Below are 18124 nucleotides of genomic sequence, written 5' to 3'. Positions count from 1 at the left end.
GCCAGGTGAACTGGGGACAGCAAGGAGTCATCAAGCCAGGTAGTCCTGAGGAATAAAGAAAGAAAACAACAGTAAAAAGACAGGCTATATGCAGTAGCGAGGCTATAAAAGTAGTGAGACTACATACAGACACCGGTTAGTCAGGCTGATTGAGGTAGTATGTACATGTAGGTATGGTTAAAGTGACTATGCATATATGATGAACAGAGAGTAGCAGTAGCGTAAAAAAGGGGGGGGGGGGGGCACGCAATGCAAATTGTCCGGGTAGCCATTTGATTACCTGTTCAGGAGTCTTATGGTTTGGGGGTAAAAACTGTTGAGAAGCCTTTTTTTCCTAGACTTGGCACTCCGGCACCACATGCCTTGCGGTAGTAGAGAGAACAGTCTATGTGTCACGGATCCTTAAGGGCAGGAGGAAGGGGCAGAGTCAAACGCAGGAGACTTATGTCCAGTAGTGCCGAAGTTTATTTACACCGACAACACTCGGTGGTCAAAAAGGCACAGGGTGCGCACAATACCCAAAAGGGAAACAGGTAATCCACGAATAAAAATATACGCACGGGGCGCAGCCCGGCAATAATAATAATCCAACGTGTTCCGCTGGGAAAACACAACAACAGCGTACACAAACACTGCCCGCTGACATACAATTAATCCCGCACAAAAAACGAACCCAAAGGAACAAACTAAATACCCCCCCACTAATGACAGACAAGAAACAGGTGCGGACCTAGACAGACAAAAACCAAAGAACACAGAAACATAGATCGGTGGCAGCTAGTAGATCGGCGACGACGACCGCCGAGCGCCGCCCGACCGAGGAGGGGCGCCATCTTCTGTGGATACTGTGACAGAACCCCTCCCCTGACGTGCGGCTCCCACAGCGCGCCGACGCCGGCCTCGGGGACGACCCGGAGGGCGAGGCGCTGGCTGGTCCGGACGGAGACGATGGAACTCCTGCAGCATAGCTGGATCCAAAATGTCCCCCACCGGAACCCAGCACCTCTCCTCCGGGCCGTACCCCTCCCAGTCCATGAGGTACTGCAGGCCCCCTACCCGACGTCGGGAGTCCAGGATGGCCCGGACTGTGTACGCCTTGGCCCCCGCACCTCAGCGTCCTGCAGTGGACCAGCTACCACCGGCCTGAGGAGAGACACATGAAACGAGAGGTTAATACGGTAATATGAAGGGAGTTGTAACCTATAACACACCTCGTTTATTCTCTTCAGGACTTTGAACGGCCCCACAAATCGCGGACCCAGCTTCCGGCAGGGCAGGCGGAGGTGCAGGTTCCGGGTCGAGAGCCAGACTCTGTCCCCCGGATTATACACGGGGGCCTCACTGCGGAGGCGGTCAGCGCTCTCCTTCTGTCGACCTATCGCCCGCTTCAAGCACTCCTGGACAGCACTCCTGGTCTCTTGAGAGCGCTGTACCCATTCCTCCACCGCAGGAGCCTCCGTCTGGCTCTGCTGCCAGGGCACCAGGACCGGCTGATAACCTAATACAACCTGAAAAGGTGACAGATTAGTAGAAGAGTGGCGCGAGAGTTCTGGGCCATCTCAGCCCATGGCACGAACCTCGCCCACTCCCCTGGCCGGTCCTGGCAATACGACGGCAGAAACCTGCCCACATCCTGGTTAATGCATTCTACCTGCCCATTACTCTCGGGGTGAAAATCCGAGGTCAGGCTGACCGAGACCCCAGCCTCTCCATAAACGACCTCCACACCCTGGAAGTGAACTGGGGACCCCGATCAGATACGATGTCCTCGGGCACACCGTAGTGCCGGAAGACATGGGTGAATAGGGCCTCCGCGGTCTGTAGGGCCGTAGGAAGACCGGGCAACGGGAGCAGACGGCAGGACTTTGAGAACCGATCCACAACGACCAGGATCGTAGTGTTCCCCTGAGATGGCGGGAGATCCGTGAGGAAATCCACCGAAAGGTGAGACCAAGGTCGCTGTGGAACGGGGAGGGGCTGTAGTTTCCCTCGAGGCAGGTGCCTAGGAGCCTTGCAATGGGCGCACACCGAACAGGAAGAGACATAGTGTCTTACATCCTCAGCCAAGGTGGGCCACCAGTACTTTCCTTTCAGGCCTCGCACTGTCCGTTCCACCCCAGGATGACCCGAGGAGGGTAGAGTGTGGGCCCACCGGATCAGGCGATCGCGAACACCAAGCGGAACGAACTTCAGACCAGCGGGACATTGAGGTGGAGTGGGTTCTGACTGAGCCGCCCGCTCGATGTCCGTATCCACCTCCCATACCACCGGTGCCACTAGACAGGAAGCAGGGAGTATGGGAGTGGGATCGATGGTCCGCTACTCGGTGTCGTAGAGACGCGACAGTGCGTCGGCCTTCCGGTTCCGAGAACCCGGAATGTATGAAAGGGTAAATTGGAACCTCGTAAAGAACATGTGTGTGATATATATCTCCTGTTCACTAAACACTGAATAGATCTGTGTTGGCTGTCAACCAAATGAAACAAACAGCCACTAATTTATTTCCTCTCCTCCTCCTCTCCTCTTCCTCTCCTCCTCCCCTCCTCCTCCACTCCTCTTCCTGTTCCTCTCCCCTTCCTCTCCTCCTCCTCCCCTCCTCCTGTTTCTCTCCTGTTCCTCTCCTCCTCCTCCTCCCCTCCTCCTCCTCCCTCCTCCTCCTCTCCTCTTCCTCTCCTCCTCTCTCTTCTATTAATTCCTTTCTTTCTTCCTCCTTCATTCCTCTCATATCTGAGAGATGTTTCATCGGCGTGTTGACACACACACACACACACACACACACACACACACACACACACACACACACACACACACACACACACACACACACACACACACACACACACACACACTGCTCATGGACCTTGAAGCGAAATGTGTGAAATTAGTCACAAAAATGTATTCGATTCTTATCATTTGTAGAAATAAACTGAAGATGGGGGGAGATCGAGAGAGAGAGAAGATGGGGGAGATTGAGAGAGAGAGAAGAAGAGATGGAGGAGAAAGAGAGAGAGAAAAAAGAGAAAGAGGAGAAAGAGAGAGAGAAGAAGAGGAAGGAGAAAGAGAGAGAAAAAGAGAGGGGGGAGAAAGAGAGAGAGAGAATAAGAAAGAGGAGAAAGAGAGAGAGAGAGAAGAAGAGAGGGAGGAGAAGAGAGAGAGAAGAAGAGAGGGAGGAGAAGAGAGAGAGAAGAAGAGAAGGAGGAGAAGAGAGAGAGAGAAGAAGAGAGGGAGGAGAAAGAGAGAAAGAGAGAACTGATCATGTGCTACATTCATCTGATGCCACATTCCACAACTTCAACCCCTATAATCCTCAACCACACACATACAAAGTATTGTACAGCTAACCATGTGTGGACACACAATTCAGTCCCATTCAAAATCCTATTTTCCCTAACCCCTAAACCTAACCTTAACCCTAACCCTAACCTTAACCCAAAAACCTAACCTTAACCCAAAAACCTAACCTTAACCCTAACCTTAACCCAAAAACCTAACCTTAACCCTAACCCTAACCTTTACCCAAAAACCTAAACTTAACCCAAAAACCTAACCTTAACCCTAAACCTAACCCTAGCTCCCAGCCCTAAAGCTCACACAGTCTGTCTCTAACAAGATAAGCTTTGTTAATTGATCCTAAGCGTGAAATGATTACTGACTTGCGGTCAAACAGCGAGACAGCATGCAATGGAATGTGTGTGTGTGTGTGTGTGTGTGTGTGTGTGTGTGTGTGTGTGTGTTGTGTGTGTGTGTGTTGTGTGTGTGTGTGTGTGTGTGTGTGTGTGTGTGTGTGTGTGTGTGTGTGTGTGTGTGTGTGTGTGTGTGTGTGTGTGTGTTGTGTGTGTGTGTGTGTGTGTGTGTGTGTGTGTGTGTGTGTGTGTGTGTGTGTGTGTGTGTGTGTGTGTGTGTGTGTGTGTGTGTGTGTGTGTGTGTGTAAAAGGCATAACCGATGAGAAGAGTTGAGCACTGTCCCCATGTTTATTTCCCTACAGCTTAGGGCTAATCATTCACATGTGTCACGCACACACATACACTCTGGGGTAAAGCCTGCCTTCTGCAGCTCTGTTGGTCAGACATCTTGTGATCAAAGTTCACACACTGTCTAGACCTAAGCCTGAGGAGGGATTTAAAACACACACACACACACGCTGGAATGGCAAACTACTGTATAATGATGCAGATGGTTAAATAATCTCACATGGTTTAGAGAGGTTTACAGTGTCGTGTCTTTGGCTATGCCGGATTAAGTGATATGACATGCTATTCAATAAAATCCTTTCTCTGTAATTAATATTACCTGATTGAGCTAATCATGTAAATGTAATTAACTACAAAGTCGGGGCACCACGAAAGAGTGTTAATAGAGCTGTTATCTTCCGAATAAACTCATAAAGACCTAGTAATATTTTACATCAATAGCAGTCAATATTAATCGTCACCTTATTTCAGTCTCATCTGAAAGTTGTAAATTCTTGGTTATCTTCACGAACCCTGGCTAACAAGTTGAATCAGCAATACAAAATTGGGTTTAATTATTTATTTACTAAATACCTAACTAATCACACAGAATTACATATACACAGAATGCAAATTATGTCATACAGAAAACGTCCCTGGTGGACGGAGCCGACATGACGGCTGGTTACTGTAACGGCTGTCTATGGAAGAAGTGGACCAAAATGCGGCGGAGTTAGGGTTCGTCATATTTAATGTCACGAACACTATGCATTTACAAAAACAACAAAAACTGACAGCCAACACAGTCCTGTCAGGTGCAACCACATTGACAAGCACAATTACCCACGAAACACAAAGGAAACGTAGGCAACTTATGTGTGACTCCCAATCAACCACAACCCTCTACAGCTGTGCTTGATTGGAAGTCACACGGCCAAAATCAATGAAACAATAAAAAACACACACTCCCTTCTGCCATGTCCTGACCCAACTACACCCTCTACTGGTCAGGACGTGACAGTTACACAAAGGAAAGGGGGTTGGGTTTGAGTGAAAGAGTAGAAAGACTGAGGAACAAAGGGAGAAGCTGTGCTATCGTAAATACAGTATCTTATGCATTCTAAATTACCGCCCATTTGGAAAAGGAAAATGCAATAAATATTTACTCTGAGCTGCGCTTCGGTAGGTTGGTCGTAGATGCTGGCCGTGTTGCCCAGCAGAGATCTTGCTGTCCTCGGAAGAATGTCTCTGGTGGTAAATGGTATACGTTGTAGTATCGTCGTTGTGTGATAGACTGGACACGTCGTCCGTCCTTTCCTAGCCCACGTTTAGAGTGGCCGCTGCTAACTCAACGGCTAGGAGGTATCACTTCTGTAGTGAATAACAGTTCAAAGTTCATACCATTCACAACCAAAGCTCACGCTGAGGTTGGCTTAGTTCTGTAGTTGACATGTTAGTCCTTTTTAACGTATGGGCCGTCATCCTTTCATCCTCGGAACAGAAGGTTAAATTTTTGTCAAGGGCTTATATAGTGGAGGGAGAGAAGGGTGTGTTTCATAGTTTATAACCCATGTCTCTTCACAGGGGCGGGCCACTGATTGAGCAGGGCTCTAACCTTATGAAAACCCAATTCTCTCATTTGGAAGCTAAAATTACATTTAATCTTTTCACAAATAGTTTGATATTTTCACATTTAAATTGCACAACAATTCCATGTGATTCTGATAACTAGAATGGGTAGACTTTCCCAGATACAGTTTATGTCGTCCTGTCATCAGTCATAATGTCTCAGATGACAACCGATCTGACATCATATTCATTAAGTACCAACGCATATTTTCCACTGGTTGGATTACAGAAATATGGTTCCTTTCCCCCCACCGTTTGATGTTCCCAGACTCTCTATGTTTAACAAAGGCTATTCAAGAGTCCTTCAGTAGAGTCAAGAGAGAGAGAGAGGGAAGGTAGAAAGGTATTTATGGGGGGGTCATAAACCTTACCCACAGGCCAACGTCATGAAAACAGTTATCTCTCAACGATCCCACATGGTTTAGAGAAACACACTGGGGCCAAACTAGAAACACACTGGGGCCTAACTAGAAACACAAAGGGACCAAACTAGAAACACAAAGGGACCAAACTAGAAACACACTGGGGCCAAACTAGAAACACACTGGGGCCTAACTAGAAACACAATGGAGCCTAACTAGAAACACACTGGGGCCAAACTAGAAACACACTGGGGCCTAACTAGAAACACTAGAAACACAAAGGGACCAAACTAGAAACACAAAGGGGTCTAACTAGAAACACACTGGGGCCTAACTAGAAACACAATGGAGCCTAACGAGAAACACACTGGAGCCAAACTAGAAACACACTGAGGCCTAACTAGAAACACAAAGGGACCAAACTAGAAACACAAAGGGACCAAACTAGAAACACAAAGGGGCCAAACTAGAAACACACTGGGGCCTAACTAGAAACACAATGGAGCCTAACTAGAAACACACTGGGGCCTAACTAGAAACACACTGGGGCCTAACTAGAAACACACTGGGGCCTAACTAGAAACACACTGGGGCCTAACTAGAAACACAATGGGGCCTAACTAAAAACAATGGAGAAACACAATGGGGCCTAACTAGAAACACACTGGGGCCTAACTAGAAACACACTGGGGCCTAACTAGAAACAATGGAGAAAACACTGGTGCCTAACTAGAAACACACTGGGGCCTAACTAGAAACACAAAGGGACCTAACTAGAAACACATTGGGGCCTAACTAGAAACACACTGGGGCCTAACTAGAAACACAATGGGGCCTAACTAAAAACAATGGAAAAACACAATGGGGCCTAACTAGAAACACACTGGGGCCTAACTAGAAACACACTGGGGCCTAACTAGAAACACAAAGGGACCAAACTAGAAACACAAAGGGGCCAAACTAGAAACACACTGGGGCCTAACTAGAAACACAATGGAGCCTAACTAGAAACACACTGGGGCCAAACTAGAAACACACTGGGGCCTAACTAGAAACACACTGGGGCCTAACTAGAAATACACTGGGGCCTAACTAGAAACACACTGGGGCCAAACTAGAAACACAATGGAGCCTAACTAGAAACACACTGGGGCCTAACTAGAAACACACTGGGGCCTAACTAGAAATACACTGGGGCCTAACTAGAAATACACTGGGGCCTAACTAGAAACACAATGGAGCCTAACTAGAAACACACTGGGGCCTAACTAGAAACAATGGAGAAAACACTGGTGCCTAACTAGAAACACACTGGGGCCTAACTAGAAACACAATGGAGCCTAACTAGAAACATTGGAGAAACACACTGGGGCCTAACTAGAAACACACTGGGGCCTAACTAGAAACACACTGGGGCCTAACTAGAAACACACTGGGGCCTAACTAGAAACACACTGGGGCTTAACTAGAAACATTGGAGAAACACACTGGGGCCTAACTAGAAACACACTGGGGCCTAACTAGAAACACACTGGGACTTAACTAGAAACATTGGAGAAACACACTGCGGCCTAACTAGAAATACACTGGGGCCTAACTAGAAACATTGGAGAAACACACTGGGGACTAACTAGAAACATTGGAGAAACTAAACATAACTTTCCTGTGGTTCTATGGGGGACAACAACCTCCGGTCCTCCCCCTCATCCCACCAGGAGTCATCCCCCTCTACCGTCCCTCCTTCCATTTCTCTCCTCCTTTTATCCCTCCATCCACTCCTCTGTTGTGGTCTAGGACTGATCCCCCTCCCTCTCTCATCCCCCTCTCACCCCTCCCTCTCTCCTCCTCTCTCCCCACTTCTCACTCTCTCCTCCTCTCTCCCCACTTTTCTGTCTCTCCCCTCTCTACCTGCTCTTCTCTCTTTCCCTCCCCTCTCACGCACCTCTCTCCGTCCCCTCTCACCCACCTCTCTCTCACACACACACTCAGCATAGTCAAACCTGCTACGAAACCAACCAACACACACACACACACACACACACACACACACACACACACACACACACACACACACACACACACACACACACACACACACACACACACACACACACACACACACACACACACATTAGGAGAGTTGAGCAAACACAGACATGGCTGGAACTTCTCCATTAGCAGATAAAACAGTTTGGATTTTAATAATCCGAGTCTTTCTCTGTCTCTCCCACTGTCTCTCTCTTTGTCTCTCCCACTGTCTCTCTCTCTGTCTCTCTCCCACTGTCTCTCTGTCTCTCTCTCTCTCTGTCTCTCCCACTGTCTCTCTGTCTCTCTCTCTGTCTCTCTCCCACTGTCTCTCTATCTGTCTCTCTCTCTCTCTCTCTCTCTCTCTCTGTCTCTCCCACTGTCTCTCTGTCTCTCTCTCTGTCTCTCTCCCACTGTCTCTCTATCTGTCTCTCTCTCTCTCTCTCTCTCTCTCTGTCTCTCCCACTGTCTCTCTGTCTCTCTCTCTCTCTGTCTCTCCCACTGTCTCTCTGTCTCTCTCTCTGTCTCTCTCCCACTGTCTCTCTATCTGTCTCTCTCTCTCTCTCTCTCTCTCTCTCTGTCTCTCCCACTGTCTCTCTGTCTCTCTCTCTGTCTCTCTCCCACTGTCTCTCTCTCTCTCTCTCTCTCTCTCTCTCTCTCTCTCTCTGTCTCTCCCACTCTCTCTCTCTGTCTCTCTCTCTGCCTCTCTCCCACTGTCTCTCCCACTGTCTCTCTCTCTGTCTCGCTCTCTCTGTCTCACTCTCTCTCTGTCTCTCTCTCTGCCTCTCTCTGTCTCTCTCTCCCTCCCTCTCGTTCTCTCTCTCACTCTCTCTCTGTCTCTCTTTGTCTCTCCCTCTGTCTCTCTCTCTCTCCCACTGTCTCTCTCTCTCCCTGTCTCTCTCTCTCTCCCCCTTCCCCCCATATCTCTCTGAACATAATCTTGTGTGTGTGCCTGTCAGCATGTTTTTGTTACAAACCCTACCATGGATGGACAAACTGTTTCCATCCCTTTCTGGGATTCAGAGAACTTTTCCTGAGGAGATTGTTTTGGGAAAAGCTCCCTTAATCAATATCACATTCTGTTCTGGAATTCCCGAGTCGGAGCAGACGCTATGGCAACCACAGAACCCTCTTCCTGACAATGACCAGGAGTCATCCCCCTCTCTCGTCACTCCTTCCTTTTCTCTCCTCCTTTCATCCCTCCTTCCACTCCTCTGTTGTGGTCTAAGACTGATCCTTCGCTCCGGAGGAATGAAATGAAACAGACCAGAGGAGGAGAAAAAGTCCTTTGGTTGTTTTCCTGTCATTCCATTGATGTGTTCTAGAACGTTTCCGTTGGTTCCGACAGTGACATGTATTGTGGTGGCGGCGGTAGGAAATGATTCCCCCAACTCCAATTCATCTAAAATTAGAACGGTAGACATTATGTGTGTGTGTGTGTGTGTGTGTGTGTGTGTGTGTGTGTGTGTGTGTGTGTGTGTGTGTGTGTGTGTGTGTGTGTGTGTGTGTGTGTGTGTGTGTGTGTGCGCGTGTGCGTGTGTGTGTGTGTGTGTGTGTGTCTGTGTGTGTGTGTGTGTGTCTGTGTGTGTGTGTGTCTCTGTTGTGTGTGTGTCTGTGTGTGTCTTTGTTGTGTGTGTGTCTGTGTGTGTCTCTGTTGTGTGTGTGCCAGTGGTGTTCGGTACTGTTTAAGATGAGGGGGGACCATTGTTTTCATGAGCTTGGCCTTATTTCCTCTACAGCATATTGGATGACTGTCATTCATATTCCATAGAAACTGTCTCTGATGGCTTGTAGATAGAAACTGTCTCTGATGGCTTGTAGATAGAAACTGTCTCTGATGGCTTGTAGATAGAAACTGTCTCTGATGGCTTGTAGATAGAAACTGTCTCTGATGGCTTGTAGATAGAAACTGTCTCTGATGGCTTGTCGATAGAAACTGTCTCTGATGGCTTGTAGATAGAAACGGTCTCTGATGGCTTGTAGATAGAAACTGTCTCTGATGGCTTGTCGATAGAAACTGTCTCTGATGGCTTGTAGATAGAAACTGTCTCTGATGGCTTGTCGATAGAAACTGTCTCTGATGGCTTGTCGATAGAAACGGTCTCTGATGGCTTGTAGATAGAAACTGTCTCTGATGGCTTGTAGATAGAAACTGTCTCTGATGGCTTGTAGATAGAAACTGTCTCTGATGGCTTGTAGATAGAAACTGTCTCTGATGGCTTGTCGATAGAAACTGTCTCTGATGGCTTGTAGATAGAAACGGTCTCTGATGGCTTGTAGATAGAAACTGTCTCTGATGGCTTGTCGATAGAAACTGTCTCTGATGGCTTGTAGATAGAAACTGTCTCTGATGGCTTGTCGATAGAAACTGTCTCTGATGGCTTGTCGATAGAAACGGTCTCTGATGGCTTGTAGATAGAAACTGTCTCTGATGGCTTGTAGATAGAAACTGTCTCTGATGGCTTGTAGATAGAAACTGTCTCTGATGGCTTGTAGATAGAAACTGTCTCTGATGGCTTGTCGATAGAAACTGTCTCTGATGGCTTGTAGATAGAAACGGTCTCTGATGGCTTGTAGATAGAAACTGTCTCTGATGGCTTGTCGATAGAAACTGTCTCTGATGGCTTGTAGATAGAAACTGTCTCTGATGGCTTGTCGATAGAAACTGTCTCTGATGGCTTGTCGATAGAAACGGTCTCTGATGGCTTGTAGATAGAAACTGTCTCTGATGGCTTGTAGATAGAAACTGTCTCTGATGGCTTGTAGATAGAAACGGTCTCTGATGGCTTGTAGATAGAAACTGTCTCTGATGGCTTGTCGATAGAAACGGTCTCTGATGGCTTGTAGATAGAAACTGTCTCTGATGGCTTGTCGATAGAAACTGTCTCTGATGGCTTGTCGATAGAAACGGTCTCTGATGGCTTGTAGATTGAAACTGTCTCTGATGGCTTGTCGATAGAAACTGTCTCTGATGGCTTGTCGATAGAAACTGTCTCTGATGGCTTGTCGATAGAAACTGTCTCTGATGGCTTGTAGATAGAAACTGTCTCTGGTGGCTTGTCGATAGAAACTGTCTCTGATGGCTTTTAGATAGAAACTGTCTCTGATGGCTTGTCGATAGAAACTGTCTCTGATGGCTTGTCGATAGAAACGGTCTCTGATGGCTTGTAGATAGAAACTGTCTCTGATGGCTTGTCGATAGAAACCGTCTCTGATGGCTTGTCGATAGAAACTGTCTCTGATGGCTTGTAGATAGAAACTGTCTCTGATGGCTTGTCGATAGAAACTGTCTCTGATGGCTTGTCGATAGAAACGGTCTCTGATGGCTTGTAGATAGAAACTGTCTCTGATGGCTTGTAGATAGAAACTGTCTCTGATGGCTTGTTGATAGAAACTGTCTCTGATGGCTTGTAGATAGAAACTGTCTCTGATGGCTTGTAGATAGAAACTGTCTCTGATGGCTTGTAGATAGAAACTGTCTCTGATGGCTTGTCGATAGAAACTGTCTCTGATGGCTTGTAGATAGAAACGGTCTCTGATGGCTTGTCGATAGAAACTGTCTCTGATGGCTTGTAGATAGAAACTGTCTCTGATGGCTTGTAGATAGAAACTGTCTCTGATGGCTTGTAGATAGAAACTGTCTCTGATGGCTTGTCGATAGAAACTGTCTCTGATGGCTTGTAGATAGAAACTGTCTCTGATTGCTTGTCGATAGAAACTGTCTCTGATGGCTTGTAGATAGAAACGGTCTCTGATGGCTTGTCGATAGAAACTGTCTCTGATGGCTTGTCGATAGAAACTGTCTCTGATGGCTTGTAGATAGAAACTGTCTCTGATGGCTTGTAGATAGAAACTGTCTCTGATGGCTTGTAGATAGAAACTGTCTCTGATGGCTTGTCGATAGAAACTGTCTCTGATGGCTTGTAGATAGAAACTGTCTCTGATTGCTTGTCGATAGAAACTGTCTCTGAGACCTGTTTGTATTAGACCTCAGCAAGACGGTAAGGGAGAGCAGCCCATGGCTGGGGGGGCAGCAAGATGGTAAGGGAGAGAACAGCCCATGGCTGGGGGGGCAGCAAGACGGTAAGGGAGAGAATAGCTCGTGGCTGGGGGGGGCAGCAAGACGGTAAGGGAGAGAATAGCCCATGGCTGGGGGGGCAGCAAGACGGTAAGGGAGAGAATAGCTCGTGGCTGGGGGGGGCAGCAAGACGGTAAGGGAGAGAATAGCTCGTGGCTGGGGGGGGGGGCAAGACGGTAAGGGAGAGAATAGCCCATGGCTGGGGGGGCAGCAAGACGGTAAGGGAGAGAATAGCTCGTGGCTGGGGGGGGCAGCAAGACGGTAAGGGAGAGAATAGCTCGTGGCTGGGGGGGGGGCAGCAAGACGGTAAGGGAGAGACCAGCTCATAGCTGGGGGGGGGGTGTGGGGTCCTTGATGATGTACAGGGCCGTCTTCACCACCTGCTGGAAGGAGTTACGGTTGTGGACGGAGTAGTTCCCATAAAAGGCTGTGATGCAACCGGTAAGAACACTCTCGATGCTGCAGAAGTAGTATATAAGAGGACCCGGGGCAGCATGCCAAATGTCTTCAGCAGCCTTAGGAAGTAGAGATGCTGTTGCGCCCTCTTGACAAGAGTGGTGGTATTGTTGCTCCATGATGTGGATGCCAAGGAACTTAAAACTTGTGACTCTTGTGACTCTCTCTACTATAGTCCCATTGATGGGGATCAGGGCCCGTTCCCTCCTCTGGTTCCTGAAGTCAACAATCAACTCTTTTTTTTTTGCTGATGTTGAGGGAGAGGTTGTTGTCATGACACCACAATACCAGTTCACTTACCTCCTCTCTATAAGCTGACACGTCGTTGTTGGTTATCAGGCCTTCAATTGTGATATCGTCAGCAAACTTGACGATGGAGTTGGTGTTTTGCGCAAACTCATGCAGTCGTGGGTGAACAGGGAGTAGAGCAGAGGACTGAGGACACACCCCTGGGGGGGCCCTGTGTTAAGAGTCAGTGTGGAGGAGGTGTTGATGCCAATCATCACAGCCTGTGGTCTGATCATCAGGATGTCCAGGATCCAGTTGCAGAGGGTGGTGTCCAGACCCAGGGCTCTGAGCTTGGTGTTGAGCTTGGAGGAACACTAGTGTTGAATGCTGAACTGTAGTCAATGAACAGCATTGTCACATAGGAGTGCCTCTTGTCCAGATGAACAGCATTCTCACAGAGGACTGCCTCTTGTCCAGATGAACAGCATTCTCACAGAGGAGTGCCTCTTGTCCAGATGAACAGCATTCTCACAGAGGAGTTCCTCTTGTCCAGATGAACAGCATTCTCACAGAGGAGTGCCTCTTGTCCAGATGAACAGCATTCTCACATAGGAGTTCCTCTTGTCCAGATGAACAGCATTCTCACAGATGAGTTCCTCTTGTCCAGATGAACAGCATTCTCACATAGGAGTTGCTCTTGTCCAGATGAACAGCATTTTCACAGAGGAGTTCCTCTTGTCCAGATGAACAGCATTCTCACAGAGGAGTTCCTCTTGTCCAGATGAACAGCATTCTCACAGAGGAGTTCCTCTTGTCCAGATGAACAGCATTCTCACAGAGGAGTTCCTCTTGTCCAGATGAACAGCATTCTCACAGAGGAGTTCCTCTTGTCCAGATGAACAGCATTCTCACAGAGGAGTTCCTCTTGTCCAGATGAACAGCATTCTCACATAGGAGGTCCTCTTGTCCAGATGAACAGCATTCTCACAGAGGAGTTCCTCTTGTCCAGATGAACAGCATTCTCACATAGGAGTTCCTATTGTCCAGATGAACAGCATTCTCACATAGGAGTTCCTCTTGTCCAGATGAACAGCATTCTCACAGAGGAGTTCCTCTTGTCCAGATGAACAGCATTCTCACATAGGAGTTCCTATTGTCCAGATGCGTTACGTCTGTGTGAATACCGATAGAAATGGCATCTTCCATGGATCTGTTGGAGCAGTAGGAAAATTGCAGTGGGTCCAGTGTGGATCTGTTGGAGCGGTAGATAAATTGCAGTGGGTCCAGTGTGGATCTGTTGGAGCGGTAGACAAATTGCAGTGGGTCCAGTGTAGATCTGTTGGAGTGGTACGCAAATTGCAGTGGGTCCAGTGTGGATCTGTTGGAGCGGTAGACAAATTGCAGTAGGTCCAGTGTGCCTGGCGTGCTGGCCTCGATGTGGGCCATGACCAGCCTTTCAAATCACTTCATGATGACCGAGGTGAGCGCGACCTGGGGGAATTGTCATTTGGGCATGTCACCTTGTTTTTCTTGGGCACTGGAACGATGGTGGTCTCCTTAAAGCAGGTGGGGACTACACCCTGGGACATATTGAAGATGTCTGAGAAGACGTCCGCTAGCTGGGCAGCACACGGTCAAGGATGCCATCTGGGCCGGCGGCTTGTTGAGTATTCGCTCTTTTGAGAGTTTTTCCTCACGTCAGCCAAGAGCGAAAGCAGCTGGTCATCTGGAGCAGCGAGAGTCTTCCTGGTATTGCCTTCCTGGTATTGCCTTCCTGCTATTGTCTTCCTGGTATTGTCTTCCTGGTATTGTCTTCCTGCTATTGTCTTCCTGCTATTGTCTTTCTGGTATTGTCTTCCTGCTATTGTCTTTCTGGTATTGTCTTCCTGGTATTGTCTTCCTGCTATTGTCTTCCTGGTAGTGTCTTCCTGGTAGTGTCTTCATGGTATAGTCTTCCTGGTATAGTCTTCCTGGTATAGTCTTCCTGGTATTGTCGTCCTGCTATTGTCTTCCTGCTATTGTCTTCCTGCTATTGTACTCTCAAAACAATCCTGCAGCATTGAGTATGCCTCATCTGTACAGCGCCTCACTATGTTGTGTTGTCTTTCTTGTCGTGATGTGTGATTTGTACTTTATAATCTTTATTTTATTTTATTTTTTTAATCCCAGCCCCCGTCCCTGCAGGAGTTATTTTTTTATTTGGTAGGCCGTCATTGTAAATAAGAATTTGTTCTTAACTGACTTGCCTAGTTAACTAAAGGTTCAATTAAAAAAATATATATATATACATTCTCAGTGTTGGTGGCTCCCTCTTGAGTTGGTGCTTGTAGGCGGGGAGTAGAAACAGAGATGTGATCTAATTGGCCAAAATGGGGTCAGGGATGTCTTTGTACGCATTGCGGATGTTTGTGTATACATGGTTCGGCATGTTAGTGATATTTTTGGGAAAAATGTGTTTTAGATGGGCTTGGTTAAAGTCCCTCGCGATAATAAAGACTGCTTCCAGGTGAGAGGATTCTTGCTAGCTAATAATCTTGAACAGAGAGACAAATTGGAGTAATCAAGGTGACAGACAGTGACACATTCAATACCGACTTGAACACTCTTGACAGCATCTAGCTTATCTGGGGTGTAATCATTAGCCCAAACAGCTGAAAAATGTTCCATTTTGGCAACTAAAATGAGAGTTTCAAATGGACAAATTCAGGTAAGTTTAAGAAACGTTTTGCAACAGAATTGGCAGAATGAATACACCACTGATCGCCGGAACACACAGTTCACTTTCATAGCAGCCACGTAAAGGTCTACAGCATAATCACTTTGCATGTTCTATAATTCATTCTCCCATCTACATGCTCTCCTCCTCTCACCTTTTCCCTTCACTTGCGGACTTCAGTGCACAAAACAACAGCTGTCTCTGACCAGGCAAAAAAAACCTCTCCAAGCCAAACCTTCATACCATAACCGCTAACCGCTACACATCGTTGTCACCAAATTAGCTAACGACATAGTCAAAATAGCTACGACGTTAGTAAAACTACAATCCGATCCATGTGTACAATCACACAGTACAGTGTACAGCAAGCAGTTTAGCAGTAACACCACCGGGCAGTTGTGGCAATAAATTAATAAAACCGAAAGCTTACCTTGACTTGGAAGAGTTGCAGAGTTGGTTAGCCTTAGCCAGCTAGCTAACATAAATAGCATTCCTCTCTGATTGAGTCAGGTTGTTGAGTAGGCTAAAATAGCTGCATTAGCTAGCTAACATAAATAGCATTCCTCTCTGTTTGAGTCAGGTTGTTGAGTAGGCTAAATTAGCTGCATTAGCCAGCTAAGTAAGTGAAACTAAAAGTAATACAAAAATACAACGAAATCTAGCTAGCTCTGCTGTGTTTACTTACATTTACATTTACGTCATTTAGCAGACGCTCTTATCCAGAGCAACTTACAAATTGGTGCATTACTTAATTTTTTGAAGAAATTAATTTGTTCAAAACTGTTCAACTATTGTCTTTCTCTCTTTGAGTCAACTACTCACCACATGTTATGCACTGCAGTGCTAGCTAGCTGTAGCTTATGCTTACAGTACTAGATTCATTCTCTGATTCTGTGATTGGATGGACAACATGTCAGTTCATGCTGCAAGAGCTCTGATAGGTTGGTAGTCGCCATAATTACTGTGTAAGTCTATGGACAGATCACATGCACCTCCTAGATTTTGTGTTAAAGTCAATATACCCAGAGGAGGATGGAAGCTAGCTGTCCTCCGGCGACACCATGGTGCTTCCCTAGAAGGGGCTGTTGAGGATACTTTTTTGACTTAACCTTTATTTAACTAGGCAAGTCAGTTAAGTACAAATTCTTATTTAAAATGACAGCCTACCCCAGCCAAACCCTGGTGCCACCCTATGGGACTCCCAATCACGTCCGGTTGTGATACTGCCCGGAATCAAACCAGGGTCTGTAGTGACTCCTCTAGCACTTAGATGCAGTGCCTTAGACCGCTGCGCCACTCGGTAAACCTTCATTGCAAAACAGTGAGTTTTAATAACTGATTTGGTAACATGTGAATATATTTAGTATAGCTTTATCTTCAAAGGACCAGATCATTTTTCTGATAAAAAAAAAAAAGAAATTCAGTGAGTAGGATGGTACTCCCCTTCCACGTCTGAGGAGCCTCCACTGGTGCGTGCTTGCGTAAGTGTGTGTGTGCGTGTGCGTGTATTGCCATGTTACTGTATTGTAATGGTATGACAGTGAGACTTCTGACCTTCTGTCTTAAATGGATTCTATTAGTAGTAATACATCAGCTCAGAGGGGGTGGACACATCCAGGGAAAAGTCCCCACTTCAGACTCGGAAAACCATGACCTTGATCAGGGAATTTTGGAGATAACACTAGAGGAGAAGATGAGAGAGAGAGAGAGAGGAGAGGAGAGAGAGAGAGAGAGAGAGGAGAGAGAGGAGAGAGAGAGAGGAGAGAGAGAGAGAGGAGAGAGAGAGAGAGAGAGAGAGAGAGAGAGAGAGAGAGAGAGAGAGAGAGAGAGAGAGAGAGAGAGAGAGAGAGGAGAGAGAGGAGAGAGAGAGAGAGAGAGAGCCAACCAGCCGTGGTACCATCACACATCACAGTGTATCTGTTATCAGCTCACATCCATTATACATGAACTTCTACACACACGCTGGCACAGGGCACACATGCTGGCACATGCTGGAACGGAACAGATTTAATGCTGTCGGGCTGTGTGTGTGTGAGGATTTAATTCCTCTGGTATTCAGTGGTGAGCAGTCTGGAGCATTGAAGACAGGTCAGCTCTTCTCTTTGTCCTTGTCCTTAAATGAGGGATAGAGGAAAGAGAAGTGGGGAGGAGGGGAGAGTGGGAAGAGGAGGAGAGGAGAGGGAAAAGAAGAGGAGAGGAGAGGGGGAAGAGGAGTGGGAGGAGAGGAGAGGGGAAAGAGGAGGAGAGGAGAGGGGGAAGCAGAGAGGGAGGAGATGGGAAATATGAGGGGGAAGAGGGAAGGAGAGGAGAGGGGAAAGAGGAGAGAAAGGAGATGGGGAAGAGGGGAAGAGGGGAGAGAAGAGAGGGGGAATATGGGAGAAAGGAGAGTAGGAAGAGGGGAGAGGGGGAAGAGGAAGAGGTTCACCAAAAACCAAAAACCAAACCAAACCAAACCAAACCAACTAGCATCAGACACACAACCTTCAAGGGGTTGATTTAGTAGATTTTTAAAGATTTTTGTTCACATCTGTGTGTGTGTGTGTGTGTGTGTGTGTGTGTGTGTGTTGTACCCTCGGCTGTGAAATAGTTGCTCAGACAAGCACTTTATTGTTGAAGAGGAAACATTCCACAGACCACTAGATTTGGAACCATGCTTGCTGGCACAACTACACTGGCAGT

The sequence above is a fragment of the Salmo salar genome, chromosome 12 (genome assembly GCF_965601325.2).
Source record: "Salmo salar chromosome 12, fSalSal1, whole genome shotgun sequence".
In the NCBI taxonomy this organism is placed as follows: domain Eukaryota; kingdom Metazoa; phylum Chordata; class Actinopteri; order Salmoniformes; family Salmonidae; genus Salmo; species Salmo salar.
This window is presented reverse-complemented; position numbering follows the sequence as displayed.